Raw genomic sequence first — 18315 nt, forward strand, 5'->3', positions numbered from 1 at the left:
ATGGATCATCAGTCAGAAAGTCTCAACAAGATAACAAGCACCTTTTCTTCATAAGTGATAACAAGCAGGCAATGTCAGAAACCTACTGTCCTCCAGCTACTTGGGAAACCCCAATTCCCATGGTGTGGATAGATCCATCTACCCAGCTGATGTCATAACCTTGTGTGGTCTCTCATGGTCTCAGGAGCTGTCAAACCTATTAATGACTGAGTCCCAAGTAACATGTCTTCTACTTCATGGGAAATTTACATGTCATAATCTACCCAGGTATCATTCATTGTTCCAGCAATGGGATTTGATCTACTTCCTATAGAAGCAATCTGAAGGTGCCTTTCCTTGAGTATGGGATATGTTTGCATCTTATTCTAAGGTTCCTTTCACATAAAAATAAAGTGTTAAGTATCTCATGGCAAATTAAGGCCCAGTGGGACAATTCTTGGTCATTAGGAGAAAAGCCAATGTGTATTTCCTCATATTTTGAGCAAATGATAATTATAAATGTGCTATAAACCTCTGGATGTTCCATAGGATAAATGACCAAGTGGATAATTTACTCTAGGTCATTGTCCTTCTTTTACCATATGCTTTTGCCTGTTTCTTAATCTATTCCCATGATAGAACATTCCTATCTAAGATACTCAAATATGCTATCAAGGCCTCTGCCCTCAGAAAATGCCAAGCAGAGATGATGAAGGACCCTCCTTTGCTTAGCCTATTCGGAGTCATCTTGGGAGGAAACAAGCTACACTTCCCGGTATCCACATGCTTCTGTGAACAATGTTGACAGTCTGGGACATGCCTGTCACCTCTTACAGACTTCTGGCTTGTATTTTCCTTAAGAAAAACCCATGCTGTGTCAGTTGTATGATTTTCCAACTTTCCTGACAGTGTGGTCACAATGAACATAAGATAAAATTTTCAATATGTCATGTTGCCTTTCCCAGGGTTTGTTACTAAAGCTATCTAAATCACAGGCAAAGTGTATAAGCCAAGATGTAATGGGGAGTGTATATCCATATGAAAATACCAGCACACCTCTCTTGAAGTCAATTGGCTTGAAAAGGACTTTTAATTCCAGCAGTTTGTAAGGACAACCAGCCAAGTGACTTCAGATGACCCGATCATCATTAAAGCCCCAGACCCATATAAACGGTGTAATGTTATCTTTTTCATGTGCTTCACATATACCACATATACCACACATGACATAATATCTAAAGCACAAAACACACCGTGAAGCCTGGGATTGGCTTTGATGACAGTTTGGTTTCCTTCTCGTGTACTCACAGCAGTTCATATTTCCTTTCTCCAGCTCCACAGAAAAGAAAGGGAAAAAAATAGAGCTTTCTAAATATGACAAATGTTCAGAAGTTTGCAATTCACTTTTGGCAGCGCTGTTAATGTCAGTGAGCTCCTCCAGAAACCTGTATTGATGTCATTTTAATATTTCAAATGGTTCATTTGGCAAACATAAACAGTACCAATAGATTTGATTCCATGGCCTTTTGCTTGGATAATGGATGTAGAACTTGGTACTAACTGGATTTTCTTGTTCCTCTGTTCTTAAAATTCAGATAGCATATCAGAAGGAAAAAAAAAGAAAGACAGAAAGCTATTAAAGTCTCTGTGGTGGTAGCATATTTAGAGACCATGAAAGCTCAGGGTCCTAACTTCCTTAGAATCCCCTTGTCACCCTCCTTCCTTCCAGCCTGTCACTTAGCACCCAGCAGTCACCTTCTTCTGCCAACATTTTCCCAAGAGCCAGAGAGAGAAATTAGCTCAAAGGCATTGTATCTTATGGCACTTGTATTCAGTTCCTGTTCTGTCCTTGTGCTCCTTGGTTCTACAGTATGTTTGCTCACCTCTGCCTGGATTATTTACATCATTTCCTTGAGGAGATATGTGTATTTCCTTTCTGCTTGTAATTATGTTGACTCCTTTCAACACTATGAAACACAAGCAGTCTTCGACTTACATTCTTTTCGTCTTTTTTACTTCACTGTGGGGCCAAGGAGATCTGTGTCAATACTCTTACAATACCCTCTCACAGTGGTGGGCTGAGGAGGCAGCAGCTTCCAGGAAGCCATGCAATCATGGTAGACAACAGATGTTACCGTGTTCTGTATTGCTAAGCCGGGCTGTTTGCATTTAGGCTTGTGATATTTCCAGTGGACGATGGGTTTATTGGAGACATGACCCCATCATAAGTCAAGAAGAAGAAGTCTTGCTGATTCTACTCAAACTGTCATTTTAAATCTAAGATAATATCTACTGTTTCCATTTCACATTCCTTTATAATCAAATTTTCTGTTTGGAGAAATATTTTAAGATTGAATGAATATCTTCAGAAGTTCACTGGTACTCATCTCTGACCTGGGATAAAAATGGGGTTATCTTTTCTACTTTGCAAACAGTGCTTTTGTAAAAACACTATCTTTAACTGAGTGGAAAAGTGGAGTTATTACATGTCTATGCATACATTTTTAAAAAAATGTTATTTCTATACTTTCGTGGCTGAGGCAGGAAGATTTTGAATATGAGGTAGTGTGGGTCCCATAGAGAGACTATTTAAACTATTTAAACTATTTGGAATACGTTTAGACTTAAATATTGACAGGGATCATTGAGTATCCTGTTAGAATGAGGTATCGTCATTGAGTTGACTCTCAGGAAGTCTTTGAAATATGATGTTACATTTACAAAACCATCCCATTCTTTCTAGTGAGTGTGTATATGAGTTTTTGTTATATTCATTTTTATGATAACACATTTTATACTCTGAGATATTTATTTACTCATGAGTGATACTAAGAAAAGGAAATACACCATAGACACTTGAAGCTTTTGGTGTCACAGTCAACAGACGATTTGTTTACTTGCTGAATTTTAGTTTACTTGCAACATGTGGTTGTGTACAGGGTAAACAAGCGCTCTGTCACAGAGCTATGCCCCAGCTCCAAATTACTGATGTGATCAATTTGATATGGACTTTCTAACAAACCCCGTGACGCAAAAAAAAAAAAAAAACAGAAAAGGAAAAGAAGAAACAACTTCATAAGACAGATTTTCTAGTATAAATCCCCAAAGTTGGACATAATTAACAATGCAATTGTTACAATGGTAACAACCACTCATGAACGATTCTTAGGTCAAACGGCTTGATGTATCCAAAGGACATGTTTCCTATCAAAATGACTTTTCCTCAACGTGTATCCCAGGAAAAGAATTATTCAGCAGTGATTATGAAAAACCAGTGCAGATTATTCAGACCCATTCTGTCTGTCTAGAAGTCTGGAATCTGCATTTTTAACAAGGTCCTTCCTGGTTCACAGAGGCACTGAATTGTAAGGGTCATTCATTGGAACAAGCAAAGCTGACACAAAGTGAGTTCAAAACCTTAGTTGGGGACAGAGTTAGGAAGCAAGGAGGGTGGATATTCCTTTATTTGCTAAAGTAAATAATAACAAAATTAAGAATGAGCTCTATAAATTGTACTGAATGCTGATAACTTGAAATCTCCAAAATCACTGACTATTGCACTTTAGATAGACATCAGGAATGTTCCAAATTACCAAATGTTTTGTCATTTTGATAAATTGGTTTTAATTTTTTATCAGCCTATATTTAAGTACTCTCCAGTAATGTGTGCCAGACAGTTCCATTAGGCATCTGCAATTGCACTTATTTTCTTTAATGTATGAACTGTATAAACTAACTATAATTTGGATAGCATGGTGCCTAATTCTATTACACTGCTGAGAATAGCCCCATTTGGGTTTGGGGCAGCCTTCACACAATGAACTATAGGGGGAAAATATCAAAATATAAGGTAGGGTGTCTTTATCTTTTGATTTGAGTCTGGAAAACTGACTCCTGAACACAGAGACAAATCAAAACCATACCAGGTTAAAATGAAACAATTTGATGGGGGAAACGAGAAGGCACTTGAATTGCTTAGTGCAAAAGAGAAGGAAAAAGTAATAAAGGCACTGTCGTCCTCAGCCTTAAGAAGGCATAATTAACTCCTTGGCACTGCAAGATAGACTCGCACTGCATGTGGTTTCCTGCCAGGAAAGGACATGCCTGGAGCCGCTGGCCAAGAAGAATTATAGGCATTCGCTACTACTCTAAAATATTCATGTTTCAGCTACAACACTGCATATTTTCGATTGACAGATATGGAAAAGAAATTAACTTTTTCTTTCTGCCTTTCCTGGCATGAGCACCATACACAATTAACTCTTTCTTTCTCCAGATGCAATTGTTGTCATTCAAGAATTCAGTTTTTGAAAATGACTCATGAGTTTGCTGGCTTTTCCTCACAAATTTGAAGGCAATATTTGTTCACTGAAATCTGACTGATGCCTCTTTCTAGACCCTGGAATACGCTAAAAAAAATGCAACAGAACTGAAGAAAGCGTCCCATTCAGATACTGTTTACTTCCTAAACCGGAAGCAAACAAAACAGGAATAGGAGATTGAATGACTTGGTAGACCCCAAAACACCTCCCACCTGATGATTTTTCACAACAGAGATATCTGAAGGTAAAATAAATATGACACTGTAGAAATTACATGCACCTAATCAAAAATCACTGCCATTTTTTTGTCATTACTCTCAACTGAGAAGAATTTCCTTTAAAAGCAAAACAAAACAAACAACCCACTAGAATTGTTTTACAAGAGTCAGATACACATGAGTCTTTTCCATTGCTAAGGAATCATCAGTGGTTGCTTTGAGTTTCAAGAATCACATAGTTAGTGAGTGGATAATTGTTGTGGATTATTAGATTAGAATGTGTTATATTTGTTTATATTGTGGGACATTTGTTGTAATGATGCACAAATGTGTTGCATTCTTACATGTTGTTTTTGTTTAACTCCATGAAGCTGTCTTATTTTGCCTATCTAAGCACCTGATTAGTCTAATAAAGTACTGAACAGCCAAACAGAGGGGTAGGAGAAAGGATAGGCGGGGATGGCAGGCAGAGAGAATGACTAGGAGAAATCTGGGGAGAAGGAAAAAGTGAGAGAAGAAGGGGCCAGTCATCCAGCAACACAGCCAGCCACAGAGTGAGATGGAAAGAAAGATATGCAGAAATAGTGGAAGGCAAAAGCCAAGAGGCAAAGGGTAGACAGGATAATCTAAGGTAAGAAAATCTGGCTAGAAATAAACCAAGGCAAGCCCAGGGAATTATGAGAAAGAATAAGCCACAATGTGTGTATTTCTTTGGGAGCTGGGCAATGGGCCCCCCCAAAAGACCCAAAGAATTAAAATAACCAACAACAGATAAGAATTAGTATTTGAACGGCAATGTAGTATTCCCTTTGAAGTGGGTAGTTTTGAACAATATTGGGTTTGGCTCTTCTTTCTTTCTGCTTTTGATAAAGCGCTGTCTTATTCTTCAAATGTACTACTTTCATCTCATTCCGAAGACCAATCATCCAACACTACAAGCACGACTTCCCACTGGATTGCATCATAAAAAAGAAAAACAAACTAGTTGTAGATCACCTGCATCAGTCTTCTTTTTGCTACTATAACAAAAATCCCTCAAGTTACAAACTTGGTAAAGACAAGAGGTTTATTCAGCTCATCTTCTGGGAAGTCCAGGATGGGGAAGCCCATCTGCTCAGCCTTTGGCCACAGCATCCTGGTGGAAAGCAACACAAAGGTAGGTGTGTGCATAAGAAAACAAGATGGCGTGGCAGGCAGGGAGCCAAAAACAAAGCAGAAGCGGGGTTGCTCTCTTTTCACACTAACAACTGTCTGCATGAACTATGTCTGTGCCTGTTAGATCAGCCTTCATCCCTTCCAAAAGCAGCATCCTCTGCCCCAATTCTCCTGTCCTAGGCCTCACCTGAAAGCTGTCTCCATTACCTCTCAACACTGACCACTGAGGACCAAGCTGCCGGTGAGCACATTACTTTCACTCGTATCTGAGCACAGCATAACCGTGTTGTCTGACTCCGAGACAGCACAATGATTTACACATGTTAGGTGTTATGGAAATTAAACACTGTTTTTCTTAGAAGTCTGTCACATGATGTTATTACATGAACTCTGTAATTCCAAAGTCACCATTTTACACATTGAACAGATACCCTGTCAGCCTGGTATATGGTATTCTATTGGTATTACCAAGATTTTATTTTATTCAACTTTATTTTAGTGTATGTGGGTGTGTGTGTGTGTGTGTGTGTGTGTGTGTGTGTGTGTGTGTGTGTGCGTGCACATGTGCATATGAAGGTCAGAGGCCTACATCAGGTGTCTTCCTCAATTACTTACTACTTTAGTTTAGAGATAGCTACACTGGCGGGCCCTATGCTCCCACACCCAGCTTTTTAAATTTTTGCATGGAGGTCCAGGGCTCAAACACCTCCTACTTATTTGCCTGCTAAACTGTCTTCAATCCCAAACCATATATTGATTATGGACATTTTGTCACTAGACTATAATTAATAAAGTGCCCCATGGCTGTTGAAAATCATTCAGGAGGCTGTGAGTTTGTCTTCAGAGTTTACAAGGCTATGGTTTCCTTTCAGTAAAGGAGCATGTGATTCAAATTCAGAATGTGTATTGGCCATTTAGAGAAAGCAACTCAATAATAATAGCATTTCAATAGAACTTGACACTTTTCAAGGATTCCTATGGATTATCTCCTTTGATTCTTATAATGGCCACTTGTTACTTCCAAAACACATTGTCTCCATTTAAACACAAATTGAATACTTTAGTGGACCCATAATAACTATATATTAATCTACCTGTTTAGGCTGAAAGGGAAATTTATACCTTAGAAATATTCTAGAAGATACGCTTCTCAGTATTTTCACTGAATGTGGCATCTCATTTTTCTGAACTTTGCTTTAGTTTTTGTTTCTTTCAGGAAGGGAATGAGCCACAACCTCAAACACTCAGAGGTGATGGCAATGGCCAAAGAGTGTAGCTATTATCTATTTCCAAATTTGGGCCAAATTAATTTTTGAATGGAGATATAATATACAATACAAAAATTTTACCAACCAAAATTCTAGCTCAGGTCTGCTCCTATGGAAGATTTGTACCAGATCTGGGAACTTTTTATGAGTATTTGAGTGGGGAGGGTGGAGAGGGTACAATTTATTGATATGTTTTTAATCTCAGATATTCACATCAGTGTCTATATTTGAAAAGCACCTTCCAGGTTGTTAAAACACGACTCATTGTTTGAAGTGAGAATTTTGTAACTTAAAACCTTGTCTCAATCAGAATAAGCTCCCACAAGAAAATATCCTAAGCTATGTGGCTGAAATAACAGCAGTGTGTTTCCCCTGAGTTCTGGAGACTCAACTCAACATCCAGGATAAACATTCCAGGTGCTGTGGTTTCTGGTGAGGGCCCTTCCTTCTTTACAGATGGTTCCTTGCTGTGTCCTCAAATGGGACACCCTTCTTCTTCCCTGTATAAGCAGGGCAGACTGGAAGACAGGTAAAGACGGACCGTGAAAGAAGAGGGAGAAAAACAGGGAGGTAAAAAGTCCTTTGGTATCTCTTGTTATAAGAACGCTAACCAATCACAGCAGGGCTCTACCCTTAGGATTCACTTATCCTTAATTACCTCCTAAGAATCCCCATCTGCAAAGACAGCCACCCCTGGGGATAGTGCTCTGCACTTGTATTTTGCAGAGACACAAGCATTCAGTCTAAAGCAACTGTTTTGATAGAGCAGGATTGGGGTGAAAAAAATTTTTTCCTCAAAATGGCCACTTGTACTGTTGTTTTCCTCTGTAAGAGTTTTACATGTTGTTCACACTTGAAAAAAAAATTGACTAGTACTGTTAACTCTTAAGTGATAAGCCTTGAGGTTTGGTTCTTCTAACCACAGTCATTTTGTGGGAAATCAGCAGAATTATCTTGCCGGTGAAGGGAACGTGTTAGAGATACCTTACCTGTGATAATAAAAGGGACCAGTCCTTAAAAGGATTTCCACTGACCTCGAGTAGTATAATGCCCATCACTGGTGATAACTGCGATGGCTAAGATGCTAATGTTCATCCTAAAAACCCAGCACCACACAGGTATTCCTTCATCACAGTGGCTCTGCTGACCGAATCCCAGTGTTCACATTTTCTATAGTTAGCACATTTGCTATAGAGGGGAAATGGTTCTCAGCCTATTCTACCCAGTTGTCCTGCTTGCTGGGTCCTCCGGATAAATGAATGTATTCTACCCCGAGTTATTCTTTTGGTTTTGATACCTGGATTGTCAGATAAATCCACTTCAAACATGTCAAACGTGATTGAACATTTTTCCAAAACCTTATGGAATAGCTCCAAATTTTTTTTGTCTGCAATAAAGAACAGTGGGGGGAAATTTTCACATTTTAAAAAACCACCTCTAGATACACTTTTAATAGGTAAAAATGAATTAATGTTGATAATAAGGAGTTTTGTCCATCCGATAATAACTATAAAGAGTGTGAATGGTCATCAGTAGTTGCAAGTTATGACAGTTATCAGACACAGATACACTCCTATCAGAAACAGCTACACTCCTGGGTCTTATTGACTGCTATAAAGAAGTGCACATACCAGAGATGGGAAGGCTGCCTGGGTGGATACACCACAAGGACCTGAGTGAAATCCCCAGTGTTCACATAGAAAGGGTTGAATACAGTGATATGTTAGAGCAGCAGAGACAAGGACTTGCTGCCTAGCCAGCCTGGCCTGTTTGATGTGGTTCATCCCGGAGACCCTGTCTGAAAATGAAAATGTGGACAGTGCCATGAACACAGTGCCACAGGTTGCCCTATGACTTTCAGATGCATGTGCATGTACATGCACACCATGCATATGCACACACATGTACACACACACCATGCAATTGCACACACATGTACATGCACACCATGCATATGCACAAACACAAAAAAGTAATATAATAATGTATTGTGACATTTTTCACATTTATAATTGTACTTCATTACTTTTTCAAATTCTTCCTTCCCGTCCTCCCCCACCTCCCACCTTGTGAGTGTGTGTGTGTATGTGTGTGTGTGTGTGTGTGTGTGTGTGTGTGTGTGTGTGTACATATGACTATGGAGGCCAGGAACAGACATTTGATCTGCTGAGTTGGAGTTCAGGGGGTTATGATCCCCTTGACATGAGTGATCCAACTCCAGATTTCTAGAAGAGCAGCAAGAAGAGGTCTGCCCACCGCTTAACCAACCCTCTGGCCCCATTAAAATAATTTTCTAATCCTATGGGAACTGTTTACATGTTAAAGCATTTGCTGACTCGGATTCTGTAAGTCTTATGGAAAGGCCACAGCAATTCTGAGACCCATGTCCCTACGAACCTGTGCCCGCTAGTTCAGAGAGAAAAACAGTGAGATTTGGCAGTGGTGGAAGCTGCTGTAGAAGTCTCAAGCCTCTAGAGAGAAGAAAAGTGAGGTTTGGCAATGGTAGGAGCTGCTGTAGAAGTCTCAAACCTCTAGAGAGACTGTGATGAGTTTCTGTTCCCAAATTCTCAGCACAGCTCCCATCTTACCTGTGCTGAGCTGAGTTGATTCCTGAGACGCTTTCATGGTACCGTCATCAGGTCACGTGATAGTTAGCCTAATTGCAGTCACTTCTATCCAATGAGCATGCTCATCAGGCAATAGCAATGGATTCAATGATCTACAGCTGAGATTTGTAAGCCACGATAACTCTGCCTACACAAAAGGAATTAATGTGGACAGAGATATGATTCAGTGACTAAGAGACCTTGCTGCTCTTGCAGAGGACCAGAGTTCAGCTCCTAGACCCCATATCAGGTTGCTCATAATAGCCTGTAACTCCAGATCCAAATGACCCAACACCTTTCTGGGCCTTCCTCCAGTACCCACACAAATGTTCACATGTGCACACACACTCGCACATACAGAAAAGAAATAGAAAACTCTTTCTTTAAAGGAATGAATGAATGAATTCCTAAGTCATAATTTTGACATCTTTGTCCTGCTCATTTGCTGCTGGAAGCTGAGAAAACAGTATTCGATAGAAGCCATATCTCAGTTAGCCACTACTAGTGCTGAAGTATGAAACACAAGCCTAGATATGTCATGGGGTTTCTGACACTCGCTGCTGAATGAATGAAGACCATGTCAATTTCACCTTTCTGTTCTTCTACAGTTTGACACCAGAGCACAGTGTAATGAGGGAATCAGCCCATATCACAGATCATCAAACTCAACCTCTGGTCCAAATCCAGCCTGGCATCTGTTTTTGTAAATAAAGTTTTGTTGAAACACAGCCATGCTCATTTGGTTATTTATTGCCTATGGCTGTTTTCACACTACGACTTGCATAGCTGAGTAGTTACAGCAGAGACCATCTGGCCTGCAGAGCTGAAAATATTTACTATCTGGCCCTTCACCAAAAAAAGTTTGCTGAATCTTGATCTATATTAAGGCATTGGGAGTTTTCTTTGAGGTTAAAATAATTTGGCAACTAGAAGAATTTAAGGCTATTTCAGGGCAGGGCTTGGATCAAGAAAAAAAGATAGTAGCTCTCAGTAAGAGTAAGAGTTCATGAAAAGGGAGAGCAAGGGGGTAGGGGTGGGGACAGACACAAAGATCAGGAAGGATAGCCAAGCAGGCCGCTTTCTCATGCTCTGTCTTGAGTCATCACCCCCCCCCCCCCAGGATTCACACATTGAAAGCTTCCCTCTTTGATGCTGCAATGTTGGAAGGTGAGGACTACTGGGAAGCTTTGGTCATGGGGGCAGGGCTCTTCTGAGGAGTTATCATGGGGCTAAGTTCCTGACACAGCTGTGTCATGAAGTGAGTTCTCCCCTGCACTTTCTCTTCTCATGGGTACTTACATACCTTCTGCATTCCCACAAAGGATATCCTCTCACAGGAACCTTGCCAAACACGGTTACCATGACCTTGGCTTCCCAGCTTCAAGAATCTTGAGCCAATTTGGACTTCTATTCTTTGTACATTACTCAGGCTTTAACAGAAAATGGATGAGACACTTTGTAACAGTTGTCACTGAGTTGTTCTCCACAAACTATGGATATCACTTCTCTACAGATTAGAAGAAAACTGCTGTAGAAATTAAAACAAAAAAATCCCTAGCTCATAGCTGAGTGATGGGAGCAGTTAATTACTGTCTGACTAAACTAACCCTCCCTAAGACAATACTCAGTATACCTGGTCTGAATCCAGGATCCATCTTTTACAGGGTGCCTAGACTTTGCAGTAGGCTTTAGTAGAAACATGGAAAAATAAAACCTTGTAGCTTCAGTTTGTCAAAACCAGACTGTGGATGACAGATCTACAAAGAAATCCATCTTCCTCTCCCTCTGGCCTTATCTATTTTCCCTTCTGCCCAAATGCCAAAAACGAAGCACAGCTATGTTTAAAATGCTTGCTAATTTCAGCCATTTATGTGCACTGCTTGTCTATTACAGCATTAGTATCATGGAGCACAGTTACAGTTATTAATATCATTAAAGATGCATGCATTAACTTACCAATGATTTTATTGTCCACTTTCTGAATAGCTCAAGCAATAAGCAGAGAGGTAATTGCATTGCCTTTAAAGTCAAGGACCTCCACTGAAGTTTCAAGTCTTTCCTAAGCATGTATTGCCTTGAATAAATCAATATCATTTTATTTTAGCTTTCTCATCTATAAAGGAAAAATCATCTACTATATTTGGCATTTAAAGGATACTACAAGATGAAAAAAGTATAAAACCTGTGATATTTAGCTCTTGGAGTATGGTGGACCATCTCCCTAAGACATAGGAAAAAGGGATTCCTGTGATTGGGTAGATACTAGCTGGAAATCTCCTGTTTCTTTCTCCTTCTCATCTATTACTGTTCATTCCCCTGTGGCTGAAAAGACACTCAAAGCAAGAGATGGGATATTGACAGTTGCATTCTGACCACTCTCTACTTAAACCCAGTCAACCCCATAGGACATATTGACTTAGGTTCTACAGCAGTTAAATGTGTGAAAGATTCTGTGTGGTCATTGAAGTGAGCCAATTCTTTGAAGGCTCATCAATGTTAACATGTAAAGGGCGGTAGTTTTAGAAAATACTGTCTGTTACCTGAGGAATGAGACTAAAATAATGGTCTTCTTAAAAAAATAATCATAGAGATGAATTTCAATTATTCTGGTTGTATTTTTTGGTTTCAAGTTTTGGTGTTTTCATTACACAGATTTTAATTTTAAATTGGTAAAACATTTCTATGCATTTTTCAAAATAAGCAGCCCTATTAATTTCTACTTGTCAAATTATTTTAAAATGTTATAAACATTTTTATAGATCTTTGGGGAAATTTTAGTAAGATTTTAAGTGCCTCTTAACTGAAATGAAATGATAGTGAGACCCGGGAAGGGAAAGAGCCCATGTGGTAACCACCCATACGAATAGGAATTAATACACCATACTACCCTAACTGACACAAAATCATCAAATAACATTTTGTGAAAAATATAGATTGAAGTTTGAAGATCTAAATCCTATTATGCTATGTAATTGTAAAAGGAATATGCCCTTAACATGTTTGTTGAATGTGAACTAAATACCAAACAATTACTTTAAATGTGTAAATTAATCAGGAAAGACGGTTTAGGGTATACAGTGCTTGCTGTGTAGGTATGAAGACCACAGTTTAGACCCTCAGCCCCCAGTAAGTGCTAGGCAGGAGTGCTGACCCATGTGTTACCCCAGTGCTTAGAAGGCACACCTAGGGAATCCCCAGAGCAAACTGTCTAGCTGGATGATCTGGACCAGCGAGCCCTGGTTTCAGCCAGAGATCCTGACTCAAGTAGAGCCATCCAGGAAGCAATCCTACATCAGTCTCTGCTCTCCGCATACATGTACATGAAACACAAGTACATGTGCGTGGGCACACACATTTGTGCCCTCAAGCATGAACGAATACACACAAACAAGCATGCACACTGTTCTGTAACAAGTTAATCAACAATTATATTGAATAGGCATCTAATGGTAGTTTCTTAATAATCACTTGGAAAAATATTACAAAAGAATAAAGAAAACACTAATTTAAAATGCATAGTATCTATTTAATTCAGGACAATTCTCGATATATGAGAAAGAGTTTACATAATAATTTATTTTCCTTAGCTTAAAAATTCCAACAATTTAGTTAAGGAGTTAGGGGAGAAACACACACCTCACATACACTCACACATAAAGAACATATGCACATACACACAAATACATTTGCCTTATGTAATGTGAATATAAAAGCAACATCTAGCGTTTATTGGGTTCTCGTTATGCACGAGTTACTGAACCAAGTACCCTATAGGAATCATTTTACTTCATCATTACAAGAAACAGTGAGAGGCCAGTCAGCAGTATTACTTTTCAAAGAAGAAAATTGCTAATCAGGGAAACCCGTATGCGTAGTCTGCACTCACCCAGCTGAGACACAGAAAGGCAAGATTCAAGTAGATCTCTGAATAATGTCCAGAACTCTATGAAAGCAAATATTAGTTTAAAAATTAAGTGCTTAAGTGTAAGTTAGGACCCCCACCAGCTATTGTAAGGTAATCTGAGGTAAATTAGCCTCTACAGACACTAGAAAACTTCAGGTGTGGGAGGTGACTGTGGAGAAGGAAGGTACCTCAGGAGGGACCTGTATCCAGAGAATGCTACCTTGGGTAGAGAAGAGATGCTTTTGAACCCAAAGACTTGAAACAAAAATGAAGAAAACTCAGACTGCTGGGATAGGTTTCGGAGCACGAATGAGGTTATCACTTCCTCTGGTAAATAATTGGGAGGCGTTAGGAGTTCAAAACAACATCTTTAATGAGTATGTTCTGGAATGTGATTAGCCCTTTCTGAGTCTATGTCTTAAGGGGTTTATTTTAAGTACTTCAATAAAATACAGAGTAAATATTGTTGCTTTTATTGTATATATTTAAAAATATTAGTCATAACCCAGAGGATTTCAGGATGAGTGCCAAAATATCTGCGAATAAAATTTTTAATGTTTAAAAAAGACAATAAAATACATGAAAGCTTGTTCCCATTTCTTCCCTTAACTACCAGAAAATGAAGTGGAAGGAAGTTACCAAGAGAAATGTATTAACATTGTAGACTTATTGCATTATGTGCTATTTAAAACTGCTTGTTATTCTTCAGGCTAGTTAATTTGATTAATTATCAGCAGACCTATGAAGACAAGCTCTGGCAGGGTACTCAGCAAACTCAGAATACATTTTCCATGTTATCCTATATATAGAAGCCAAGTAAATACATTTTTACCCCTCTCAGGAGACCAGCCTTGGAAAAGTAACTCAATGTATTTAAATTGTGAGAAAATAAGTCGTCCATATTCTCATGGTTTCTACAACATTCATCTTTTAGAGTGCTGTCTCTTCTCTCTCTCTCTCTCTGTCTCTCTGTCTGTCTCTCTCTGTCTCTGTCTCTCTCCCCCCCCCGTCTATCTCTCATTATTACAAAATACTGGTTGCCTCTGACAATTTTATTCAACTTAATACTCCGTTTAAATTTCTTAGGCTCAGGCTAATGTGTGAAGAAAACATAAATACAACCACAGCATGATATTTTAATTTTGAAAAGTATTAGTCACTATTAAATCATTTCCTGGAGGGAGTAAGTGAATTTCTGGTTGAATGTGCGTTGTTGTCAGGGCACAGGCCTGTTAAGGACCTCACTGTCTTAAACCCATGGCGGTGGCCTGGCCTTTCCTGGGTAAGAGTCAGAAAGCTAGAAAAGCCTTCCTCAGATCCCAGTGCAGAATCTGACTGTGTGTGCAGAAAATGTCCACTGTAGCTTGTCCTCCACGAAGATGTTTATGACCTAAATATTGCTCCATTTCTACCCAGAGTAGCCAAGTGTAAACCTGTCTCCGTGTTCAGCTGTGTGCAGTAACCCACCTCACTGTTCAGTATATATACACCTGCTGAGATTCTGGGATGCTCTGGCTTCTCCATCAGAGAGCCCAGCCTATGTGATCGGTCTGTTTGTCATTTCTTCTGTTCCTTGTCACCCCCCCCCGTTAGGACAGTTCCTGGAGCCATGCAGAGCATGGCAGTTCCTGAAGAACTGTCACAGTTCTTTGTCTCAATCTCCAAGGTGGCTTAAGGTATTTCTGTTCTGTTTTATCTTTTGTCACTGTAAAGTTCAGTTACAAAGACAATAGTTTCAGAAAGGTAAGTTGAAGCAAATATTTCACATATTTTAAAGACTGGCCAAATTCAAGCTCTTGCTGTGTCGCCAAGAGTTGTGTCACCTGTCTCCAGATCTAGCACTTGGAAGGAGGAGGCAGGAGGATAGAGTTCCAGGCCAGCCACTACATAAAGACCCTGTTTCAAAACAACACGATAAAAAAAAGTCAACCAATCAGGACCATAAATCACAAAAGAGTGGGAGAAGTTGCCTCTTCTCCATTTTTCTCTGCTGTATTTTTCTTCTAAAATTCCTTTAAGACAGTTTTAGAAAGGAACCCTGTAATGAGGGACCAGTGGAATATACATTTCCATGTGTGGGGCATGGGGAGGGTGTAGGTTTTCATGGGAAAGCCATCACTGTGAAGATTCATCTAAACAAAGACTATGATGTACTCCAGCTCAGTTAGGAATCCTACGGTGAGGAGAGGCTGGCAGCATTTTCAGCAGTGGGATGGCTCAATGAAGTTCAAGCCTGCCGATCTGAGTTTGATTCCTGGAACCCACATGGTGGAAGGAGAGAACCCATTCCCAGGAATTGTCATCAGGTCCATGCATACACACAAAATAATTGACCAACTAGTTAATAATAAATTTCATTTTTAAGAAAACTATTTTATCACAAAACTTCACTAACTCTTTGGCAGGAAGGTATCTTGAAGAGAGCACTGGAAACTGCAGGCTGAAGAAACTGTGCAAACCTTCTCCATTGGGCATTTGGTGCTCTGACCAGCCGTTCAATTTCCTAGCAATGTTTTTGTTAACGTGGTTGGTAGAGTCTTCTATTTTGTCACAAACCTTGTCAGTTGTGTTCCTCAGGTCTCTATCCCACCACTCCTTGATTGGCTGTGCTCTCGTGGTACTCAGAAACGGAGCTGGCTAGCACTCTCTGCAGAATCCAAGTCAGTGCTAAAATGCAGGAGAACACAGTAATCTGGAAGATCCTCCCAGGCATAGCCCCAAGATCTGTCTCCTTGGTGATTATGTGGGCCTCTCGGCTGGGCAATGGCTTCAGCACTCGCCCACCAGACTCTGTCAGTCACTTCTCAGAAAAAGAAGGAGGCAAGTTAGGAACCTGTTTTTCTAGTTTTGTTTTTTGTTGCTGCTGTTTGTTTCCTTTTATTAAAATAACCTCCCCCCACACACACATAACATTTCCCTAATATGGTTCCCCTCCCCCTACATTTCCCCATCCCTCCCCATTTCCCCTCCCATCTGGATCCATTCTCTTTCTGTCTCTCATTAGAAAACAAGCAGCTTTGAAAGGATAATATTAAAATAAGATATAACAAAAACTAACACATCAGAATAGGACAAAACAGACAGAAAGAAGGAAAAGAGCCTAAGAAAAGGCACGCGAAACATATACACAAAAAGACTCACTTTTTTTAACTCTCAGGAATCTCATAAAAACACTATACTGGAAGGACTTATAGCGTCTAATGAGAGAAAAAAATGTATATATATATATATATATATATATACATATATAATAAAAAGTAAGATACAAAAGACAACAGACCTACAATAATTCCAGAGAGTTCCTTTTCTGTTGGCCATCTACTGCTGGACATGCAGTAGACTCTTAAGGGCAGTTTGTTTCCCCAGTGAGACTTTGTTCAAAGAAACTGAATTTTCATTTGAAGTGGTTATCAACTGGAGATGGCTTTTGGGTTAGGGATGGGGACATGTGTCCACTTCTTCAGGTATAGGACCCCATCTGGTACAGACTTGTACAAGACCTGTGCATGCTGCTGCCTCAGTCTCTATGAATTCATATGTGCATGGACCCTGGGTATCCTTGTTTCCCTGGTGTCCTCCATCCTCTCTGGCTCTTATACTATTCTGACTCCTCTTTCTCAGGGTTCCCAGAGCCTTGACAGAAAGGATTTAGTGGAGACATCCTGTTTAAAGTGATTATTATCTGCATAATGTCTAGTTGTGAGTTTCTGGATTTGTTCCTATCTTTCTTTGATGATGAGTAACAAGGCAAAGTATAGTGGAATGTCATCATTATGAGTCATTTTATTGCTACATTTGTTTTTGAACAGTTGTTTTATCTGAAGTACCTGGGCTATCTAGTCTAGGTTCTTGATCATGTAAGCAGAGTTGTATATGGGTTCCAACATTGCTGTCCCCATTTAAATAGTCTCATTCAAGTGTCTCTCTCCATTTTCCCTACCTTCTCTACTTCTTACTCCCTGCCCCCACTTGGCCCCTCATTTCAATTCCCCCATCCATCTATAACTATTTCAATTTACTAGTGAAATCTATCTGTCCTCAACTAGTCCTTTACTTGTTACTTAAATTCTTGTGGTTCTACAAACTGTAGCTTGGTTGTCACTGACTTAGCATCTAATATCCACATATGAAGTGCATGCCATATTTGTCTTTCTGGGTCTGGGTTACCTCACTCAGGGTGACATTTTCTAATTTATTTCTAAATTTCTCATTTCCGTTTAGCTCAAAATTTCATGATTTCTCTTGCATCATTTAATATTCTTTCTTTTCTGTGTGTTTAGTGTTTTGGTATATTGTGTGCTGAGGGGAATTTCTTGTCTAGTTCAGTCTATAGTGTTCTGCATGCTTCCTGTACCTTTATAGGCATCTATGATCTTGTTGCAAATATTTTCTATTCCTATTATTCTTAGGTTTGGTCTTTTCATAGTGCCTCAGATTTTCTGGATGGTTTGTGCCAGGAATACACACACACACACACACACACACACACACACACACACACACACACACACCATACACACATTTTCTCCAACTAATATATTCATTTCTTCTATCATGTCTTTAAAAGCTGAGATTCTTTCTTCCCTGCCTGTATTCTGTGGGTGAGGCTTACATTCCTAAATTTTTCATTTCCAAATTTCCCTGAGTTTGTGTTTTCTTTATTGATTGTATTTCCACGTTCAGGTCCTGAACTGTTTTATTCATTTCCATCTACTGTTCGTGTTTTTTGTAGATTTCTTTAAAGGATGTACTCATTTCTTCTTTAAGGACCTCTATCATATCTATAAAGGAGGGCATTTTAAGGCCTTTGTCTTGTGTTTCACTCATGTTGCAATTCTCAGGGCCTACTTTGGTAGGGTTGCT

The 18315-nt window shown here is 39.4% G+C and overlaps 1 long non-coding RNA gene across 11 annotated transcripts in view; it reads right to left on the bottom strand.

Annotated features, from left to right (window-relative positions):
* The window catches only part of LOC121141918, a 76609-nt gene that overhangs the window by 14803 nt on the left and 43491 nt on the right, over nucleotides 1–18315 (bottom strand). For 9 of the 11 annotated variants that reach the window (XR_005878879.1, XR_005878878.1, XR_005878869.1 and 6 more), the window contains one exon: nucleotides 13805–16252. This is a non-coding gene — a long non-coding RNA (uncharacterized LOC121141918). Of the gene's footprint in view, nucleotides 1–13804; nucleotides 16253–16593; nucleotides 16650–18315 lie in introns of those variants that run through there. The other 2 variants (XR_005878873.1, XR_005878874.1) reach the window with 2 other exon arrangements.

This window comes from Mesocricetus auratus, unplaced genomic scaffold (genome assembly GCF_017639785.1).
Source record: "Mesocricetus auratus isolate SY011 unplaced genomic scaffold, BCM_Maur_2.0 Super-Scaffold_100008, whole genome shotgun sequence".
Lineage (NCBI taxonomy): Eukaryota > Metazoa > Chordata > Mammalia > Rodentia > Cricetidae > Mesocricetus > Mesocricetus auratus.